At 36.1% G+C, this 8,606-nt stretch overlaps 1 pseudogene; it reads right to left on the bottom strand.

Moving 5' to 3' along the window:
- Window positions 1–2,798: 2,798 nt before the first annotated feature.
- The window catches only part of LOC111093314, a 42,622-nt pseudogene continuing 36,814 nt past the window's right edge, over window positions 2,799–8,606 (bottom strand).

Raw genomic sequence — 8,606 nt, 5'->3', positions numbered from 1 at the left:
AACTTTTTGCTCAATCTAATGTCACAAAGACTTTCTAAGTTTTCCTCTATGAATTGTCTTCTAAGCTTTCTTTTATAGAGTTTTCTAGTTTTTAGCTCTTACATTTATATACATTTTGAGTTATTTTCTGTGTTTAGTAAGGATCTAAATTCATCTTTTTACATGTTGCTATCCAACTGTCCCAGCATAATTTGTTGAAAAGACTATCCTTTCTATACTGAACTGCCTTGGTTCTTTTGTCAAAAATCGAGTCTATTTCTAGATCCATTTGTTTATCTTCATGCCAACAGCACAGTGTCTTGATTGTACATTTGTAATATGATGTAGTAAAACAATATGAAGCATCCCCATTTTTTTTCAAAATTGCTTTTGCTATTCTAGATCCTTTGCATTTCCATAGGAATTTTATAGTTTGTCAATTTCTACAAACACACACTTGCCAGGACTTTGTTTGGTATAATATTGCATCTTTAGGTCAATTTTGAGAACTAACATCTTAACAATATTGAGTTTTACAAAATCATGAACACAGTCTATCACTACATTTATTTAGCTCTTGCTTTCATTTCTATCAGCAATATTTTAGTTTTCAGTACATAGACTTTTCACATCTTTTGGCAAATATTTTTTCTGTCCTTTCCTGTCTCTTATCTCCTCAGCAGCTCTAATTACCTCTACATTATACCACCTAAAGTTGTTGCATAGTATCACATGACATTCTTTTCACTAAAAATTTTTTAATAGTTTCTATTACTGTATATTCAAGTTTACCAATATTTTCTTTTATAATGTGTAATCTGATGTTAATACCATTTACTGTTTTCATCTCATACACTTATTTTCATCTCTGGAAGTACAATTTAATTTTTCTAAATATATATCTTCCGTATTCCTACTAAACTTTTGAATACATGGTATACATTTATAATAACTATTTAATGTGCCTGCCTGCTAATTCTAAGATTTGTAATAATTCTGGATCAATTTCAGTTTATTAATTTTTCTTATTTTAAACACATTTCCTGCTTCTTTTCAGGTTGCTCATTTTCTTTTTAAGTTATCCTTTACTGCATTAGATTTATTTTTAATAAAAATTCATATATTTAAGGTACACAGCATGTTTTAATAGTACATATATATAGGAAAGTGATTTACTAAAGTCAAGCTAATTAATACATCCATCTTTTCACATAGTTACCATTTTATTTCTTTGTGGTGATACCATCTGAAATCTACACCTTAGCAAATTCCAATGTAGAATACAGCATTATTAACCATACTCATCAGACTTGTACATTAGATTTCTCCACTTATTTAGCCTACGACTGCAACCTTTTACCCTTTGATCAACATCTCCCTATTTCCCCAACCTCCTCACTCCTGGTAATTACTATTCTACTCTCTGCTTGTATGCAACTTTTTTGTATATTTTACATGCTAGTGAGATCACGTACTATTATTTTTCTTTCTGGCTGCTTATTTCATTTAGCACGGCTCCAGGTCTATCTAAGTTGTCATAAATGGCAGGAACTTCTTTATTAAAGGCTGAATAATGTTCAGCTGCTATTTCTTTATCCATTCATCTGTTAATGGAATATTAGGGTTTTTTTAATATCTTGATTATTGTGAATAATGCAATAAACACAGGAGCGCAGCCATCCTGACATACTTATTTCATTTCCTTTTGGATATATATCCAGAAGAATTGCTGCATTACACAAAAATTCTATTTTTAATTTTTTGGGGAGGCTCCAAAATGTTTTCCATAATGATGGAGCCAAGTTATATTCCCACTAGCAGTGTACAAGGGTGCCTTTTTCTCCACATTCTCAACAACACATTATCTTTTTATAATAGCCACCCCCGGGATCCCTGGGTGGCGCAGCAGTTTGGCGTCTGCCTTTGGCCCAGGGCGTGATCCTGGAGACCCAGGATCGAATCCCACATCAGGCTCCCGGTGCATGGGGCCTGCTTCTCCCTCTGCCTATGTCTCTGCCTCTCTCTCTCTCTCTCTGTGACTATCATAAAAAAAAAAAAAAAATAGCCACCCTCACAGGTATGATATCTCACTATGGTCTTGATTTGCAGTTCCCTGAAGATTAGTAATGTTGAGCATCTTTCATATACCTGTCAGCCATCTGTATGTCTTCTTTAAAAAAAATATCTATTCAGGTTCTTTGCACCTCTCCCCCTCCGTTTTTTGGGGTCACGTTTACAAAGGGAAAAAATCTAGTTTAGATTAAGTCTGGAAGATTTTTTGGTTTTTTTTTTTTGTCTCCTACATGGGCTCTGTATTAAGATGCAATTAGTTCTATGACACTCAGTAAGGAGAGAGAGGAATCATATTTAAGCCTCTTAAAACAGGGCAGTCTGGGTGGCTCAGCGGTTTAGCACTGCCTTCAGCCCAGGGCCTGATCCTGGAGACCCGTGATCGAGTCCCGCGTCGGGGTCCCTGCATGGAGCCTGATTTTCCCTCTGCCTGTGTCTCTGCCTCTCTCTGTGTGTCTCTCATGAATAAATAAATAAAATCTTTAAAATAAAGAAAAAGTTCTTAAAACAAAACACCTGTAATTAACTCATAAGAAATCCTACATTTAAAATCCTATGTATGAAAAAAAAATTTAAAAAAAATCCTATGTATGACTATTTCATAAACAACTATTCTTTCTTAAGAATATAGTACTTGTTTTCCCTAAGCCAACCACCTTCACCACATGGTCTCAGGAGGAATAGGAAAAGGACCATGCAGGGTAGATAAACCACAGGAAAAAGTCCTATAGGAGGTGGGGATGGCTCCTTCACATGGTGAAGAGGATGAGAAAGGCGACCATTAAGCAAAAGAACTCCATGGCCTCCAAGAGGACAAAAGCCCAGAATGGAGTAGGAGATGAGCTGTTGCTTCAGAGAAGGGTTCCTGGTATAACCAAACACAACTAAACCCAGTCCCAATTCTAGCCCCAGAGCTAGTCATTCCTACCGTGGCAGCCTCAACCCCAATGAACTTGGCTGCTGTGTCAATGTCCCATGAAATGGTGCTTGTTTGGAAACTGCTCCAAGGTATAAGTGAGGTCAGGGGACACAGGGCAGCCTAGATGCTGAAGTTCTCATCTGTCAGTGTCTCTTGAAGTTTTAGCACCACTAACGACAGTGATTGGCTCACCAGCTGAGAAGTGCTCCTGACCGAGAAGAGAATGGAGACAAACTTTGTGAGGTGTACATTTTCAGGAGATGAGGGGCTGTGGCAGGAGAGCTGCTCCTGTGCAGAGAAGACTGAGAGATACAAATAGTTATTTTAATATTTCTTTATCTAGAAAAATAGTGACAAAATAGCATTCCACGTACATTTTCCTCAGAAATAGGGAAGAGCTAAGCATGTTGAAGGACCCCATTTTTGAATTAGATTAGTTGGTTTTTTGCTATTGAGTTGTAGAACTTCCTTATATACACATTGGGGTTCAACCCCTTATCAGATATATGGTTTGCAAATGTTTTCTCCCACCTCTTACATTGTATTCTAATATTGTTGATTGTTTCATTTTTTGTGCAGAAATTTTTAAATCTGATGTATCACCCCAATGATCTTCTATATAGGAAACCCAAAAAGTTCTACCAAAAAATTGCTAGAACTGATACACAAATTCAGTAAAGTCTCGGGATAAAAAATCAATATACAGAAATCTGTTGCATTTCTATACCATTAATGAAATGATGGGGTGCCTCAGTAACTCAGTTGAGCATGCAACTCTGGATTTTGGCTCAGATCATGATCTCAGGGTCATGAGATTGAGCCCCACATCATCAAGGAGTCTGCTTAGGATACTCTTTCTCTCCTTCTGCCCCTCCCCACCCCGACTCACAAGCTCCTTCTCTAAAAAAAAAAAAAATAGAAAGAAAGAAAGAAAGAAAGAAAGAAAGAAAGAAAGAAAGAAAGAAAGAAAAGAAAAGAAAGAGAAAAAGAAAAGGATAGGAAAGGTAGGAAAGGAAAGAAAAAGAAAAGAAGCAGAAAGAAAAATTAAGGAATCAACCCCATTTGCAATAACACAAAAAACAATAAGTCATCTAGGAATAAACCTAACCAAACAGGTGAAAGACCTGTACCCTGAAAACTATAAAGCACTGATGAAAGAAACTGAAGATGATACAAATAAATAGAAAGAGATTCCATGCTTATGAATCAGAAGATCAAATATTGTTAAAATATCTATACTACCCAAAGCAATTTACACATTAAATGAAATCCCCATCAAAATACCACCAGCATTTTTCACAGAGCTAGAAGAAACTATTCTAAAATTTGTATAGAACCAAAAAGACCTCAAATAGCCAAAGAAACCTTGAAAAACAAAAGCAAAGCGGTGGTATCACTATTCTGAACCACAACTTATATTACAAAACTGTAGTGATCAAAACAGTAGGTACCGGCACAAAAAAAAAAAAAAAAGACACATAGATCAAGAGAACAGAATAGAAAACCCAGAAATAAACACACAACTATATGGTCAATTAATCTTTTACAGATCAGGAAAGACTATCCAATGGAGGAAAAAACCAGTCTTTTCAACAAATGGTGTTGGGAAACTGGACAGCATCATGTAAAAGAATGAAACTAGACCATTTTCTTACACCATACACAAAAATAAATTAAAAATAGATTAAAGACCTACATGTGAGACATGAAACCATCAAAATCTTAGTGGGGAACACAGGCAGTAACCTCTTTGACATCAACAATAGCAATTCATTACTAGATATGTCTCCTAAGACAAGGGAAACAAAAGCAAATATAAACTATTGGGACTTCATCAAAATAAAAAGCTTCTTCTACACAGCAAAGGACAGAATTAACAAAACTAAAAAGAAACCTACAGAATGGGAGAAGATATCTGCAAATGACATATGTGATAAAGGATTAATATCCAAAATACACAAAGAATTTATGAAACTCAACAGCCAAAAACCAAATAATCCAATTTTAGAAAGGGTAGATGACATGAATAGGTATTTTTCCACAGAAGACATGCAGATGCCCAGCAGTCACATGAGAAGACGCTCAACATCATTCACCATCAGGGAAATACAAACCAAAACTACAATGAGATATCACCCCACACCTGTCAGAATGGCTAAAATTAACAACACAAGGAAAAAACAGATGTTGGTGAGAATGTGGACAAAGGAAGTCCCTCCTGCACGGTTGGTAGGAATACAAACTGGTGCTGCCATTGTGGACTCCTCAAAAAGTTAAAAATAGGGGGCACCCGGATGGCTCAGTCAATTAAACATCTGACTCTTGATTTCAGCTCAGGTCATAACCTCAAGGTTTTGAGAATGTGTCTCATGTTGAGCTCCATACTGGGTGTGGAGCCTGCTTAGGATTCTCTCTGCCTCTCCTTCTGCCCCTCCCCCATCTCTAAAAAAAAAGTTTAAAATAGAACTACCCTACAATCCAGCAATTGCACTACTAGGTATTTTACCCAAAGAATACAAAGGCACTAATTCAAAGGGATTGGGATACATACATCCCAACGTTTATAGCAGCATTACCTAAAATTACCAAATTATGGAAACAGTTCAAGTGTCCATCAATTGATGAATAAGAAAGTGGTGTATGTATATATCATGGGATATTAGCCGTAAAAAAGAATCTTGTCATTTGCAACAATGTAGAAGGAGCCAGAAAGTATTATGCTAAGAGAATGAAGTCAGTCAGAGAAAGACAAATACCATATGATTTCACTCACATGTAGAATTTAAGAAACAAAACAAATGATTATAGAGGTAAGGGGGAGAGGCAAATCAAGAAACACACTCTTAACTACAGAGAACTGAGGGTCACCAGAGAGATGGGAGGTGGATGGCAGGATGGGTGAAATGGGTGATGGGGATTAGGAGGGCACGTGGGATGAGCACCGGGTATTGTATGTAAATGTTGAGTCACTATATTGTACACCTTAAACTAATAACACACTGCATGCTACCTAACTAACTAGAATTTGAATAAAGACTTTTTAAAAAATTCATTAACTATATGTGGTTGATTTACATTTGGGCTCTTAATTCTGTTCCATTGGTCTGTGTGTCTGTTTTAATTATAATATATTTGTAAAATAATTTAAAGGCAGGAAGTGTAATGCCTCCAACCTTCCTCTTCTCTCTCAAGAATGCTTTGGCTATTCAGGGTCTTTGTGGTTCCATACAAGTTTTTGAATTGTTTTTTTCTACTTTGGTGAAAAATGCCATTGAAGTTTTGATAGTAATTGCGTTAAATCTGTATATCACTTTCGGCAGTATGGACATTTTAATATTAATTCTTCCAATTCATGAACATGGGCTATCTTCCCATTTTTTTGCATCTCTGATTTCTTTCTTTTTTTTTTAATTTCTTTAATAAAGGTTTTATAGTTTTCAATGTATAGATCTTTGACCTCCTTGGTTTAAGATCATTTCTAAGTCATCACTTTGATGGTATATTATAAATAGGATAATTTTGATTTCCTTCTTTTTCAGATAGCTCACTGCTGGTGTAAAGAATTGCGACTTATTTCTATATGTTTTGTATCCTGAAACTTTACTGAAGCCATTTATTAGTTCTAACAATTTCTAATGGAGTATTTTATTTATGGTTTTTGCATATAGAATAATGTAATCTGCAAACAGAGATAATTTAACTTCTTCCTTTTTGATTGGATGCTGTTTTTTAAGAAATACCAGGTCTAGTTGCTCTTGTAGTACTTCCAGTCTGAGAATAAGATCTTTGCTTGGTATTGGCCAAGTACAAAAGACAAAAATTTCAGTTTTTTTCCCATTGATAATGAGACTACCTGTGGAATTTTCACAAATGGTCTTTATTGTGTTGAGGAAATTTCCTCTATGCCTATTTTGATGAGAGTTTTTATCACTAATGGACACTAACTTTGTCAACTAATTTTTCTGCATCTACCAAGATGATCATGTCGCTTTTATCTTTCATTCTGTTAATGTGCTATGTCATATTGATTGCATATGTTAAACCAACAGGTTGGTAATTTCTGATCGGATGCAAGGCAGTGAATTGTACCTGTTGCGTACTGGATTGTTTTTGTTGTTGTTGTTTGTTTGCCTTATTGAACTTTAATCCGGGATGCAGTTATTTGGAAACAAATTGACTCAGTTCTCACTTTTAAGGATTATTAGGCAGGACCAGAACAGTGTTTAATGTGGGCTAATTATTCCCCTCTACTGGGGAAACATTCCTCGGTACTCTACCTAATGCCTCATGAATAACTGGAGTTTTTGTTTTATTATTGGGAACAGACACTTTTCCCAGCCTTGTGTGAGTACTGGACACCTCTAATCCTTTCAGGTAATCCTGTACCAGGGGCACCTGGGTAGCTTAGTCGGTTAAGCATCTGCTCTCAACTCAGATCATAATCCTGGAGTCCTGGGATATGGCCTCAAATCAGGCTCCCTGCTCATCAAGGACTCTGCTTCTCCCTCTGTCCCTCATCTTGCTTGTGCTTCCATTATCTTTCAAATAAATAAATAATTTTTTAAAAATGTAATTCTGACCCTAACCTCAAGTACTCCCCTCCTATATATGTGTTAATACTCAACTGAATACTTGAACTGAGGATTTCTGGAATTCTCTCTGTGCAGCTATTTTGTCCGGCACTCTGTTCACAGACCATAGTCTCTTCAATCTTTCTAGACTCAGTTTTATCTTCTCAACTCAGGGAGTCTACCAAGCTCAGCCTGGGTTCCCCCACCCTGGGCCACAGCCTGTAAACTCTTTCAAGGCAATAATCTGAAGTAATCACTGGATCACCTCTTCTGTTTCCCATCTCTCAAGAATCATGATCCTTTGTTTCCTGATGTCCAAGGTCTTGAAAACCTGTGTATTATATCCATTCATGTATTAGATCCTTTATTAAAAATTTTTTTAAGTAGGAGATAAATCCAGTCCCTGTTACTCCATCTTGGCCAGAAGTAGAAGTCTCAAGATACTTTTCAGCCGTTAACTGGCCTCCAAGTTTCCCAAAGATTTTCCTATCCTTACAGGAAAAAAAAAAAAAAAAAAATCTTCCTCCTCTCTATATACGCCCACTTCACATTATTTCCGGAGAAATAATCCCTTGAATAGTGTACATTCAATGTACACTATATACATTGTACATTGTGTACAATGTACACTAATGTTCACATAGTGAACATTATAGCTAACAACATAATTTCACATACGAGATAACATGGTTTTCTCTGGGAAAAAAAAAAGATGACTTATGTCGCTAATAAGAAAACCATCTTAATGTCAAAATGCATACAAAATTTTCCTTGGGTCAACCTTTTGGGTAGCTCCAGATCCCCATATGTAACAACAACAACCTCATCCAGGACTTTAAAATGAACATTTTATTTTGAATTTGCTTATTGTGCTGGGCACCAGTGCTTGTCTCTACCAGGTTTATATCATACTGGACTGAATTGGCCCTCTGAAGGTGGCCCTTCCTGACAGTAAAAAGGAAAGAAACACACAAATAAAAAGTAGGTAAGTGGAAAAGGAGAAAGAAATTTAAACTTGAATATTTAGAGGTTCATTTTCTTCTCCAGAACTACTTGAAATTGACAAG

Source organism: Canis lupus, chromosome 30 (genome assembly GCF_011100685.1).
Source record: "Canis lupus familiaris isolate Mischka breed German Shepherd chromosome 30, alternate assembly UU_Cfam_GSD_1.0, whole genome shotgun sequence".
NCBI classification, from domain to species: domain Eukaryota; kingdom Metazoa; phylum Chordata; class Mammalia; order Carnivora; family Canidae; genus Canis; species Canis lupus.
The sequence above is the reverse complement of the archived record's forward strand: the minus strand, read 5'-3'. Positions and strand labels throughout refer to the sequence as shown.